This window comes from Oxyura jamaicensis, chromosome 3 (genome assembly GCF_011077185.1).
Source record: "Oxyura jamaicensis isolate SHBP4307 breed ruddy duck chromosome 3, BPBGC_Ojam_1.0, whole genome shotgun sequence".
Lineage (NCBI taxonomy): Eukaryota > Metazoa > Chordata > Aves > Anseriformes > Anatidae > Oxyura > Oxyura jamaicensis.
The window spans coordinates 56,963,173-56,977,044 of record NC_048895.1 but is presented as its reverse complement, the minus strand read 5'-3'; the positions used below and the strand labels follow the sequence as shown (position 1 = coordinate 56,977,044).

The 13,872-nt window shown below is 35.8% G+C and overlaps 1 long non-coding RNA gene across 1 annotated transcript; it reads right to left on the bottom strand.

Annotated features, from left to right (window-relative positions):
* Positions 1–1,381: 1,381 nt before the first annotated feature.
* On the bottom strand, positions 1,382–2,022 carry LOC118165188. Its single transcript, XR_004749904.1, has 2 exons — positions 1,845–2,022; positions 1,382–1,521 (listed from the first exon to the last, which is right to left on the bottom strand). It is a non-coding gene; the product is annotated as an uncharacterized LOC118165188 (long non-coding RNA).
* Between the last annotated feature and the right edge of the window lie 11,850 nt (positions 2,023–13,872).

Below are 13,872 nucleotides of genomic sequence, written 5' to 3'. Positions count from 1 at the left end.
TGCAGTGGTTCTGGCTATGGATTTTCTTTTTCAGAGAAAAAAAAAAAAAAAAAGTGATTGTGAAACCTCTTGCACCATCTCCATCAGAAATCAATTCCCTCTGCTTGCTTGCTTTTCCCTCTTAAATGTCGTTCAAGTTTGCTTCACTGCCATTCTGGGGTTATTTGCTAGTCTGTTTTGTTGAGTGAGATCATTTTCAAAGTTTCTTTCAAGCTGTCATTATGCTTGAAAAACATTTGGTAAACTTATCCAGACACTTCTTCAAATCTTTCTTCATGATTAATTAACATAGGATCTACAAAATGAAATCCCATTTGTGAAGGAGAAACATGGCTGATTTATTTAGAAAGACAGACCCCGGAACTGAATTTAGGATTAAGAAAACATGTTTAATGAAGATAGGTAAGGGGAAAGTACATTCAAATTTCCTTATTTGGTAGCACTCCCTCTGTACTATGGTGTTGCAAGAGTTACAGCTAAGTCACTCTTTTTAATGTTCAATCCAAATTTTAATCAAATTCCTTAGGTGTTACTTAGGATGAGCTTTTCTTCATGCATTTGCTAAAGCTGGCAGTACTCTTTAACCTTTATAAAACCGAAAAATTCCTTTTTTTTTGACAATATATATGGCCAGTTTATATTAAAGTAATTATGGCCACAGATTGTTACAGCTTTAAGGGTTTATTCTCTTTTATCTCAACTTCATATTTATTTATTTTTTTTTTCTCCAGATATAGAAGAAAGGTTTTATAATCCTATTAGCTTTTTTAATAGCATTTGACATGTTTGTCTTTAACACTGTTGATGAACAAGGAAGGAGAAGGTCCGTCCAATCTACAGCTCCAGTACATCTCCAGAGCTAAAAGATATATATATATATGTATACAATAGGAGGTTGTTTGGCTGATTGGACTTTCTCTACCTTGTGTAATGTTGAGGGAAGACTACTGCCCATCAGAGTTTTCTCCCAGGTGTCCCTTTTCTGGATCACACAGAAGCAGGGATGCTCTCACCTAGGTGACATCAGAGACATCAGGCTATGGGCTGAGCAGCCACAGCAGTCTGTGACAGCCAGCCATGTACCTCGGGGAAACTACAGACCTGCTTGTCATGAGCTGAACATTCAAAATCCTTCTTAAACAGGAGACACATTTCTGTTCCTCTCTAGTCTATTTCAACTATTATCTATCTACTTTAGGTAGTAAAATCTCATACTGCTGTGTATCTCAATCCCCACACCAGTAAAGATCACAAAGGATCTTTTAAGTTTCTTGTTTTACCAGTAGTAAATATGTGTTTTATATCAAGAAAGAAATAACTGTATAGTCTCACTTTGATATTGCTGAACTTCCTTAACATCATATATATTGCATGAAAGTACCTGGTTTAATGCTCTGAGGCACTGAAATTTAAACATCCCTCTCTCTTTTTTTCTAGAAGATGAGTTGGTGCCGGTCACACACCAGTTCCCAATAAATCATCCAAATTTTATCTGGGCTCTGCTGAAGTTAATCACTGGTCCTGCATTAAAAATATAATTGACATATTTAAATGTTAGTGTTTTAGAAACAAAGAGAGACTTAAACCGTCCCTTAAAATGAAGAACATGTACCAAAAAGTAGTATGATATATACATATGTATATATATAAAGCAATGCTGAACCTATTAACAATGCAAACAATGTGAGTCAATGAAGGAAAAAAAGACCATATATATATGTATATATATATTCTTGCTTACTTGTTTTTATTCTGCTTTAAACAAGCCAAAGCATTGTAAAAATATATAAGTGAAAAAGAGCTGAGAGTGAGATTTACAAATGTGAAATGTATGCAACACTTACCAAAATCCACCAGCATCACAATGCTCTTCATACTCTGTAAAAACACCAGAATCCCCGTTTGCCTAGTTTGAGCTTTCAGCCCCTTTTTATGGTCATCAAAAAAAACCCTGTGAGCAGGGACTTAAGATAGAAAAGGCTGATATTCCTTCTAACTCTGGTGGTACTAGCAGGTGCTGCAATAATAAATACATTGAAATGTGTAATAACAGTCCATGTTAAAATTTTGAGAAACCTTTTGTATTAACCCTGACCTGCTTTTCAAACAAGTGGAGGTTTATTAGATTAAGATGGTACCTGCTGGCTTCCTTTGTTGTCAGCCAGGCGCTTGCATACAATATTTACATTCTCCTCACCACTTCTAATTATACCTTTTCTTGAAGCTATTGGATGCACTTTTATTCAAATATTCTCTCTTGATTTGTCATTGCAGAGTAGACTACAGTCCCCTCTTTCATTATCCTACATTTGACTTAATGATCTCAGACTTTTATGAACCTTACAGTTTAAGATAATTTCTGACAGAAGCAGCTTGCATACATACATGTAATATTTAACCTTCAGCAGTGCAATTAGTATATATTGATGATCATTCCACTGGTCAATATGAAAATATAAATAATATTTTACTTCAAGATTTCATGAGCACATATCACAGTATACTTTCAGCAGGTAGGATCAGCATGGTAAACCACTGACGACTTTTAGCTGTATGGTGATTTTCAGGGGTTCAGCCATGTCATTTAGCCTGAAGTGGCCTAGTTTAGAACAGTAGATATGATATTATTAGAATAGCTATCCTTGCAGTGATATGGTCAAGTGAAAAAATTAGGGAGTACTTGTACTCCCTAATTAGTACTCCTGACTAATTTTTCTAGGGCTGCATTCACAAAAATCTGTTTTTAGAACATGTTAGGGTTTTTGTTTTGTTTTGTTTTCTCCCACTGCAGCTGCTGTGGTGTCAGTTCCATCAAAATGGAAGAGAAAACTGGATGTCCTGCAGAGACTGTCAAATGAGGTACACACACTATAAAAAAATAAAATCTTGGCAATATTCAGAGTTCTATACACTTGAAGATATATATATATTTGTGATAGATAGGTGATTTTTCTAAGATGAAGGTAATTTTAGCAGTCTCCCTGTAGTCTCTTTAGTAGTCTTCTTTCCAAGATTCCAATTCCAGAGTGATGCAATTAATGTCATAGACAATCTCTAATTGATATGCTTAATATATATCAAGGTGTGTCTAAAATCTTCATTCATATAGACTTTTATATGTGAAGAGTTTGTTTATTCATTCCATTTGCCTTAAGCCAATAAACAAACCTGGAGAAAGATAACACAAATTGCAGTTGTAAAATAATGAATGAGTGGACTGAATTATTCATGGTCAGTCCACCCTTTGAAACAACAAGTTTGAGGAGGCCATAACCATTCTCAAGAAGATGATCAGTAAAAGAATAGAACTGTCAAACAAACACTTCACTTTGAATTATTCACTCCATTCTAACATTTAATTAACGAATGAACACAGTTGTCCTTGTTCATGTCCAGTTATAGGAAACCGTTATGTGTTCCCTACCATGATTCCTCATTCAATTTAATACTGCAGAAAGATCTGTATTGTTAGGAATTTGGAGCCATAAATATTTATTAATTCATGACTGATGCTTGAAATATTGATCACAGAAATAAAGCCATGAATTTGTGAAAGAACTAAAGAACTGCCTGTGTATTATGGCTGACCCTTAGTGACTTTTTTTTTTTTTTTTTTTTTTTTTTCACAATAATTCTATTCTCTCTCTGCTGACTGATGGTGTTTTATAAAAAAAGAGAAACTAGCATTTAGAAATGGAACAGCCCAGATGTCTGATTGCTTTTTGGCTAAGGCTTTGATACTTTGTCACTGAACAAAACAGTCAGGTGTAGGGGCTATGAATAAAGACATTTTATTTGATACATTGCCATGTTGGGGATTTTTGGATTCCTGGAATTTGCTTTTCCTTTGTCAATGAATCCTTACTTCTGTCAGTTAGGGTTATCATCTACTGTAAATGCATTCCATATCATCCATATCATCAACTATTTTTTATACACCAGATCTGATCTGAAAACTCACATTTTGAACTGGGAACCATTTGCTTCTGAACTCCCACATGTTCTAAATTGAGAAAAAATATTTAAAAGCTTGAAAAATATTATGCCTCAGGCTACTTGTCCTTTACATATCTGTTAGTAAAAGCAAAAGACTTTAGGGGATGGTTCTTTCAGTTTTTTGATGCAGTCTGACAGTTAAAAAGGAAAGAAACTAGAATAGACTAGAAATATCGTGAACTAGTCTTGTGATATGTTTCAAAGAAGTATCATATTTAGCCCAGTTATGATGAAAGTTTACAGTTATCATGAGACTTTTCAGCTCAGCAATAAATATGACCTCTCTAACTCACTATTTATAAAAATTTTAGTATTGATTTTGAGATATCTGTGCACCTTTCATTTGGCAAACAGTTATGATTCCACCTCGCTTGTATCCTGGATACGCATCTGAATAAGACATGTATGGGTCATATTGGCCTTAACATGTAGCATTTAACCAATGATAACAAGTCTTACACTGCAACATACTTTATCATAAGTTGTTCAAAGTATCTTGTTTGACATTGGCAATAACACTTCAAATATATGCAAAATAGAAGTCAGTCTGGACTCCATGCTCTCTTGGGAAAGTTTTACAATATTTTGGTCTCAGTCAGCTGTTAGCTGCAAAAGATAAGCTCTGAATCCATAAATCTGTGAGTAACAGCTGATCTAGAAATTGCAGTTCTCTCTAATCTTAATAAATTATCACAGTCATGAAAACCAAACTGAGATCTTTGCCACAAACACTTGCTTGGGGAATTCAAGGACTTTCCCATTTCAGATCACACAAGATTAAAGCTAGAATATTTTGCCACAAAACCTTTCCCCCTGCCAGAGCCATGAGAGCCCTTGCAGAATCAAAAGGCCCTGACCAGCCTTTTCAGGGGGGATGTGATGTCCACCTCCCCTCCTGCCCAGGACTTTTGTTTCAGCTGGGCCCTGGGCCTTCAGCCTCAGACTGCAGTGAGTGTGCCTGTCTTCAGACCTGTTTGCATTTCCTGGGTTAATCTTGGGCTTGAGCTGCTTGCTGGAAGATCACTAGACAGTCACTGGTACCTGCTGCTGCAGTATCCTGTCCTTCTTATCACTTTCCAGTGCTCTGGGGTTGTACCCCATCATTGAAAGGATGGCCCAACCTGCACCAGAGTTGTTCCTTGCTTCCTTCCCCTTTGGGACCACCCATTCGTGCTAAATCCTGTCAATCTATTTTTTTTTTCCTTTACTTGTTTCCTTGCTTATTATGAAAACCTAATTATTATTATTATTATCATTATATAATAATTATAAGCAAATACATATTTATTACACATTAAAAATCTCATATGTTATGAAGGCATTGTTAATAAGTAAATGCTACTTCTGCTTTTGAATGGATGGCCTTCTTTCTGTTTTCATGTGAGCTGCATGAACTCTTTCAGGATAGAACTTGGCCCTTAATTCTTAGCAGGATGTTATTATAGTTTGTAAAACAGATGATGAAAGAGCATTTATGTTTATTTTCATTAATAGTCATAGAACTTAAATCCAGAAGAGACTATGTATTATCTACTATTGTGTTATCTACTGTGAGCTCCCAGTACAATTGCTGAAATATGGGTTACTGTCTGGGTTACCTTCACATGTTCTGACTGAGAGCAACTACAGGTAATATGCAAGAAGGTGGTCCAATTTATGAGTATGATTAAATTGCTAGTCTCCTTCATTTATCTTTAGTTTTATTGATTATTTCATGGGCAGAATACTGATTATGTTGTGGGCATGGATTTACTTATCTGTATATCCACATGTATGTCTAATTTCACTGCTTTTCACCCATACTTTTTTCACACTGGCAGTCTGACCTTCTGCTCCTCTACAGTGCACTAGCAATGTTAAGATGCCACATTTTATTAGACAATGTTGCCCCCAAGCAATTCAAAGTGTGATGGAGATGGACATAGTGTAATGGAGTACCAGTACTAAATGACTGAGAGTGCTTCATGACCTCTTTGATAAGCCCAGGACCTGGAAGCAAGGACCTTTTTTTTTTTTTTTTTTTTTTTTTTTTTTTTTTTTTAGCATAAAAAAGTGATTACAGAGTATAGAGAGATTCTCATCCTTTAGACTAAAGGCAATGTACCTAGTGTCAGGTGTTTTCCTCCATCTGCCTCCAGCACAGCTCTGTAAGTTGCCTGTAAGAATGCAGTACTTGAGTTTTGATGCTAGTACTTTCTGGGAAGTAGAATTCAAGTGAGATACTTGACAAAAGCTATGAAGGATGTTAGGAAGACTTGTGGAAGAGAGGAGGGTTGGTTCAAGTTAGCTTTTGGATTTTGTAGAGAATTGTAAGTGAACTGTAGAAGCAGCAACGGGGTATTGAAATGTGAGGACAGTGTTTCATGATGCACAGGAGCTATTTTTTATCCTCACTAATAGCATATTTCAAGTTCTTCTGCAGACTGGCAGAGTAAAAGTGTTGACTGTTTGAACCTGAGCTGGGGACTCTTCATTCATGCATTTGTGAAGGTAGAGGCAGAACTGGTTACTTCCAAGACAGATAGGCAGGTACACCTGATTTTTATTGGCTGATACAGCTATTTGGTATATACCTGGCAGATACAGAGTTGGTACCCAATACCTCATCTCTAAAAGAGGAAGATATCCGTCTTCAGGCAGCTATGTTGGCCTATTTGGACAGATCTGTACCTGAGGGTGTGAGTGCACTTGTGGTGGTCATGCTTTGTTGGTGGGGGCTTCCTTTTCCTTACTATAGGTAACACTTCTGTGATGTGTGCTGGTGTTATAACAGCAGGGCAGCCCAAGAAATAAGGTTACATGTAGCTGAGTATTTTCGAATGTCATCTTGGATAGTTACTGCTTCTGAGCTATAACATGGTTGTGCTGATGGTGCCGTGGCATATACTTTTTGGGCAGCTCAAGCACTTGCAAATTCCCCAGGAGAAAGATGGTATTTTAATTTTTTTTTCATGAGCTATTTAGGGAAGGGATCAGTGGCCCTTTAAGCTAATCAATATGGGTAGTAAAGGAATTTGATGCTCATGATGTACCAAGGTGTACTCTTACAGAGCAGCTCAGATGTGGCTGTTACAAGAAAATCACAGTCTTCATAAAGGAAAAATCTGATAATATTAATGAGACTTTTCCCTATTTAAAGCCCGAGGGAGTGGGTTAAAACAACCACTAACAAAACAAAACAAAACAAACTCCAGACTTTCAGGCTAGACTTACTGCATTACACTAAAAGGTATAAGGACTTGGGTCCAGGCTCTAGAAGAAAATAGTGTACACAGAGTCACTGTCAGAAAAATAACCCTTTGGATTTTCTGTTCAATAACCTTGTATTCTCTGAAGTTACTATTGTCAACAGCACTGAGAGTTAGCAGAAACCATGGACCATTCCTGATGGGAAGATACAGACTGGAAGAGGCTAGACTATGCCATTGACCTTAGGGTATGGGCACTAACACTTTTCAGTTTAATGGTGTAGAAATAGCTTCATGATAAAAATCAAGGTTTAAGAAAACTGAAGAAAACTTAGAAAAAAAAACCTTATCTCATGAATGGGTTTGAACAGATGTGAACTTTCTTGGTTTGGCAAGATGAAAATATTATGCAAATAGCAAATAGCTTTTTTTTTTTTTTTTTTTTTTCCCTATTTTGCTGTTTTCTGCAATTTATACAGAAAAATAACTGAATAGTTTTCTGTGAATGTCTGGCTTTTAAACAGAAGGGCTAGCAAAAATTTGCAAACTGCAGTGTTTTGCTCTGATTCTTAGCTGAATTGGCCCCTTCACTTATGTTTCTAAGGTGTATATTTCACCTCATCTCCTTCTTCATACTCATGATGCTCATAATATCGTAGTATTTTCATATAATTTATAAAAGTATATCATATTTGAATAGCAACCACTTCAGTGTTTGTCTGTTTGTTTTAAAATTTTATTTGGACTCTAGCAACCAGGTTTCAGCATGGTTGCACTGACCATGACAGTTCTCACTGAATTGGGATAGCACCTGTTAATAATTAAAAATGATGTCCTTTGTATAGTTATGGAAGTGATATTTTGTTTAACCATATAAAGTATTTTTCCCTTTACAGGCTTAATTTCACTGTTATATCTGCTTCCAGTTACCAGATCATCTGTTTTTCCTGGCAAAGACTCTGATTAGAAAAGTATACAAATGCTACATGTGGGTTTTGGAAAGGATATAAAATGGCAGAAATTATTTACCCTACTGTGTCACTGCAATAGCCTTTACGAGTTCCCTAAATATTAAATTACAGCAATGAGTCTTTCCTCCCCTCCCCTTCCCTCCCCTCCCCTCCCCTCCCCTCCCCTCCCTTCCCTTCCCTTCCCTTCCCTTCCCTTCCCTTCCCTGCCCCGCCCTGCAGTGTCTGGAATTTGCCTAAGTCATACAACTAAACTTTCTTCATTAGAAAGCAGAATTAGCAAATGTCTGCTCGTGTAATGTTTTTCCTTCCTCTCACTGAACATCAAACGTGTGACACCATTTTGTTTACTTGGGGATAGAATAAAATGACCAAAGCACAACACCAAAGCTGCCCAAATGAAGTAATAATATGCCCTGTGGTTACTTTCATTCAGAAGTGTTATCAGGGGAGACTGGTATTATCATGCTGTGCTTCATCTTCAACACAGCAGGCTGCTCATATGAAGGTAGTGCACTGCTTGTATGTACCTGTCGTATTTATAGATTTTACCAAGGTATTACAAAGGAGGGCTGCTATAGTATTGTTATTATTAAATTCCTGAACAACTTTCTGTGTAGCAATCTCTGATGGAAGTTTTGGACATTTCACAAGTATGTTTAGTAACTTTGCATATATAGTAAAAGTAACTTTAGTTTGTCATGTATTAAGTGATCTGTTGCATTTTATATTCTTAGAATGATGCATATTCTCTAAACAGCTTAATACATGCTCAGCTTAATTTCACAGCAGCCAAACTTACCACATGTGATATCAGTGCACAAAAGCAAGGAAATGGAAAGCCTGCAATACTGGGCAGTTCTAGTTCTCTGCTAGATGTGACCTACTTAAAATTTAGCACTTACTCACAGGCCAGCAAACATAAAGAAAGGGAGGGTATTTTAGATTTGGGAACATAACAAGGTCTGAATGGCAATAACCTGTACTGCAGTAACACCAAAGCTCACTGTGTTAAGCCACCTACTCTTATTTCCCTGAACAGAGTAGGAAATGCTGAGTGCAAAATGGATCATAATATATTTGATAGTCTTGTCCATCATCCTCTTAAGAGAGCTCATTCTCCACATTGTATTCCAAAGTGCCTTCTCCAGAACATTGTAAAATAGTACTTGCATGAGGATATGGTACTTGGGAAACTTCTGTAGTTTCTGCAGGTGAAGCCTACTGGATGTAACACAGTAAGAGGAAGAAGTGGTGCTCAGAGCAGCTGAAGCTCAGAGGCATGGGTAGGTAGGGGTGAATTCCACTTCTGCTTGCCTCAGAAAAAGTCAAGGTAATGCGTGTCTTCAAAGTAGTCCAGCTCCATTTTAGAAGTACAGAATATTTAGAAACATTTCGCTGTTTATTTAATGGAAAAATTGCATACATGTAATCTATTATTTTTCCAATTTAGTAATCTGTTAGTCTAAAGCACAGCTATGTTATGTATTTCAAGCATCCTACTAAATACTGAAGAACAAGAAAATGTTTTCTTGTGACCTATTAAACCACGAAACAATGAGGGAATGATGCTGTCACCTCTACTAAAGTCTGTTTCTATTACTTTGGATGATGGGGGAGCTATGTATATTTTTAACAATTACCATATGCACCTAACTTTATGTAATTATTATTTTCTTGCCTGACTGCAAAGGGAAGCAAACATGAAAAAAAATCATGAAAGCGTCTGAGGAAAATATCCAAGGTCATTGTGGGAAGATCTGAAATGGAAATTGCCTCTGCCAGATATTGAATTGGTGTGCAAGTTTACCCTTTTCGGGTCCAAGCAGGACATTAAAACATTTTAGGTACTGATTCAAGAGAAGAAGGGAGGTTAAATGGGCTGTCAGCAGCTGCATGGGTACAGATGATGACTGATTCTGAGGGGCACACAGGTGAGCTGAAGCAAAGCAACCTGTTTCACCTAGCTTACAGATGGAAGTAGCAGGGTAAAGATGAATTTAGTGAGGTTCAAATGGAAAGATGAAAGCTGAGGTAAGTGTCTTTTGTTTGTTTAAACCCTTTTATTTGCGTCTGAGTGAATAATGCTTTGTTATGGAGAAGCTGGATTGGGGTCATTTCAATTCATCTGCTCTCATAGGCTCTTGGAAGAAAATGCATATTGACGACAAACACAGCTGAGTCTGTCTGTTGAAAGTGAGTAGTAAAAGAGATTACCACTATGATTTCCAGTCTGTGAGTGGTGGACCCATATGACTCTATCCACAGAAAGATGAAGGTAACAAACCACCTCTCAGGAAAGTGTTGTTGAGAGGTATGAAAAAGCGCTTCAGTATAGCTTATTTGTAGTTACAACTAATCTTACAATTCTTCCATTTTAAGAATGCAGAATCATTCTCTACTGGAAATCCTTTCTTCTAATTTGAGTCATCTAAAAAAGAACAAATATTTACTTAAAAATGTGTAAAATGTTTGCATTTTTGGCTTCCAATGGCTGATATGCACAACAAATGATCCAGAACTAGAACATCTCAGTTCAGTGCTTAAAAAGGAATATTTAGTAGATATGTTGCTGCATAGAGTTTTTTTTTCTTTTTTTTTTTTTCTGAATAACTGTTTTTCTTCTCACATTATTTTATTGTTTTTAAGAAATATAATTTGCAATTACCTTAAATATGATATGTTTAGATCTATTTAAGGATATTATCTTCCCTGCAATTTTCTTTGAAGTATGACTTGTAAACACCTTGCAGCAGCCAGTATCGATTGCATGTTCATAAGTAATGGAGCATGCCTGAAATTAGACACCAGCCCTGCAGGCAGAGGTGGCGGTGTAGACCAGGGAGGTTTCAAGTCACCTATTTTAACAGATAAAGGCAGACACCATAATTTGAAATTACATGCAAGGGCATCTTTTATTATTTTATTTTATTATTATTTTTTTGTAAGTAAGCAGGAAGTACAGGAAGGTGTGTCAAGCCCTTATTAGCATCTATGAAGCATTAGAAAAGACAGAGGCAGAACTGTTTCACGTTAGTAGTAGTCTGCAGGAAGGACATAAAACTGAGATAATGGGAGTGAAAAAACAAACTGCTGCATCCCAATCTTCCTTTCATGCTTATAGTTCAAAGAGACCTTTATTTTTGATTCTGATAGTTAAAAAGCACTTTTATTTTTGAGTATGATAGAATGAAAATTTGATCTAATTTTGCTAACTCTGGGTTATACAGCTTGTTCCCCTTGGACTGTTTTTTTTTTTTTTTTTTTTTTTTTTTTTTTTTTTTTTTTTGAGAAATACACTGAAACTTGAAGGTATATAAATTCATATTTAATGTTGTTGCAGGTTCATTAGTGTATCTCTTGTTCCATGATTTATATGCCAAATTGCAGACTTTTCTTTCCTTTGAAAGGAGGAAATGAGGTGTACCAAAAAAACAAACAAACAAACAAAAAAACACAACCAAACAAAAAAAAAAACAAAACAGGAAAAACATTTTCCCTTGAAATAAAATTTAGAGTTCATGATTAATATTTAATCTGAAGAATCATTTAGCACCTTTAGAATAAAATGATCTATGGTCTGTCTAGAATTAATGTCCTACTGCTTTAACAGAAAGGAAGAGATGCAGACCTTGAAATACAAGCATTGGCATAGAATAGCAAAACAAGCAAGTACTTCTGGGAGTAATAAATGCCTTAAACTAATTTCCTCAGATCTGTTTTGTATTCTTTCTTTTGGTTTTAGGTGCCAAATTGAACTCTAATATTGTGGTTCCTTACTGTTGAAGATACAGTAAGAGTTTTCTACTATGTGTGCATACATATTGTCTAATGTCTATTACTGCATGACTGGATAATGCAACACATCCATCAGCCAAACTTAATTTATTTTAATATATATCTTTCTGCACTTCTCTATCAGGTTTGGCTGAATCATCAACTACTAAATCCAAAAGTCACTGGAGATGTAGATTATTCAGACAAACTCACATGTGCACGCATTTCTAGGGTGCACAAGAAATTGAAAGAGCTATGAAGGTGTCTTGTATTATGCACTTGGCTGTGCCTTAGAATAGGACTTGTAGATGCTCTTTCAGGCATCCCTCCAGTGCTCAGTGTTTCCTCAGACAAAACAAGTCCTGGAGGTCCAACCTATCCCAAATTCTGATCTGATGCCAGAGCCTAGGCAAAATCAGTTGTCTGAAGATCCTTTCCTGAAGACTCTGGAGAAGTACTGTCTGTCATCAGCCTCTGAGTTCTTAAGTTTCACATCACTGTAAAAGTAAAAGGGGAGTAAAAGACATTTTCTTAAACATCTGATTTGAAAACAAGTGTCTTGAAACCTCATGCTCTGAAACTTTGGAAAATTTGCCATTAAATCAAAAATCTGCCATTATGTTGTTGTTATTATTATTATTATTAAATGCATATAATATTTTATGTTGGAAAACAAGAATACTAGGAAATTTAGCCCCCAGTATATTTCAAAAATGTCCTAGGTTTTCTTCAAAGACAGATATAAGACCTGATGAACATCGAGTGTATCTGTCTGTAGCTACCAGTCAACTAACACCTGCAACATGGAAATTGATGGCTTAATCCTGATCTGAGTAACTAAATCATTATTTAGAACTATGTGTCTTGGCTAAGTCAAAATAATTGGCACTGCTTTCACAAGTTAATGTATCTGTTAACCCTTCAGATAGAAGTAGCCTTCCTTCTGGGCTCTTAAGATAAATTCCTTGAAGTGTTTAATCTCTTAACCTTGCTTTAAATAGAATTAGGCATCCAAATAGCTTTCAACTTAAAGCTTTGCAGAGCTGAGTTAGAATGTGTTTCTACTCTCTAGGTGTATCATTAATCTATTAGTCTGTTATGATATAATGCACTGAACATTTCATTTTCTTCATACACAGACAATCTAGTCAGTTCAAGACTTCACCTGAACTTGTCTTTTTCTGCTACTGGACTAGCCAACATCAATATAGTCAATTTCCCCCTCCCCAGTAGTACAGCATCCAGTCAAATAATAATTGTCAGGGAAAATTATGATTAAAAAAAAAAAAAAAGATTTGTTTAAAAAAAATCTGGATATTTTAAAAATTATTACAGCTTTTTGTAGTGTATTTAGGTGTTAGGGGGCTTAGGATGAAGAGAAATACGTATAAGGTAAATAAAATATGAAAATTTTTCTATGGAGTTACTTCCACTAATGAGATCAGAAAGGGTGAAAGTTTTTTTTTTTTTTTAATTTTTTTTTTTTTTTTTTTTATTCCTGTCTGTTTCAGTTGCATTTTCAATTGAATACTTTTGTCAATTTCACGGTTTTGTCTATTTGTGATATCACAAGGTAAAAAGGAGTGATACATTAGATCTATGCAGTTCTTGAATGAATGTAATTTGCTGGAAGTTGCAAGGTGCTTAATTTAAAAAAAAATACAACTTTCATACCTAGGTTAGTAAAAGATAAGCTTTTTGACAGGGACTTGTGGGAGAGGTGAACTTTAATGTGACTTCTTGTTCATAAAATCTGTCTGCGAATACAAATATTGTCAGAGTGTAATGCTTATGGTTTAAACTCAACTGAGTGAATGATACAGAAGGGAGAGAAGCCAAGCCTCTTCCTCCTTCATGGATGCTGGAAGAAAAGGTATCTTTTTTTCTCAATGTTGAAACTGTTATTTTTTTCCAAAAACGGTTTGAACGTTTATAATACTCTG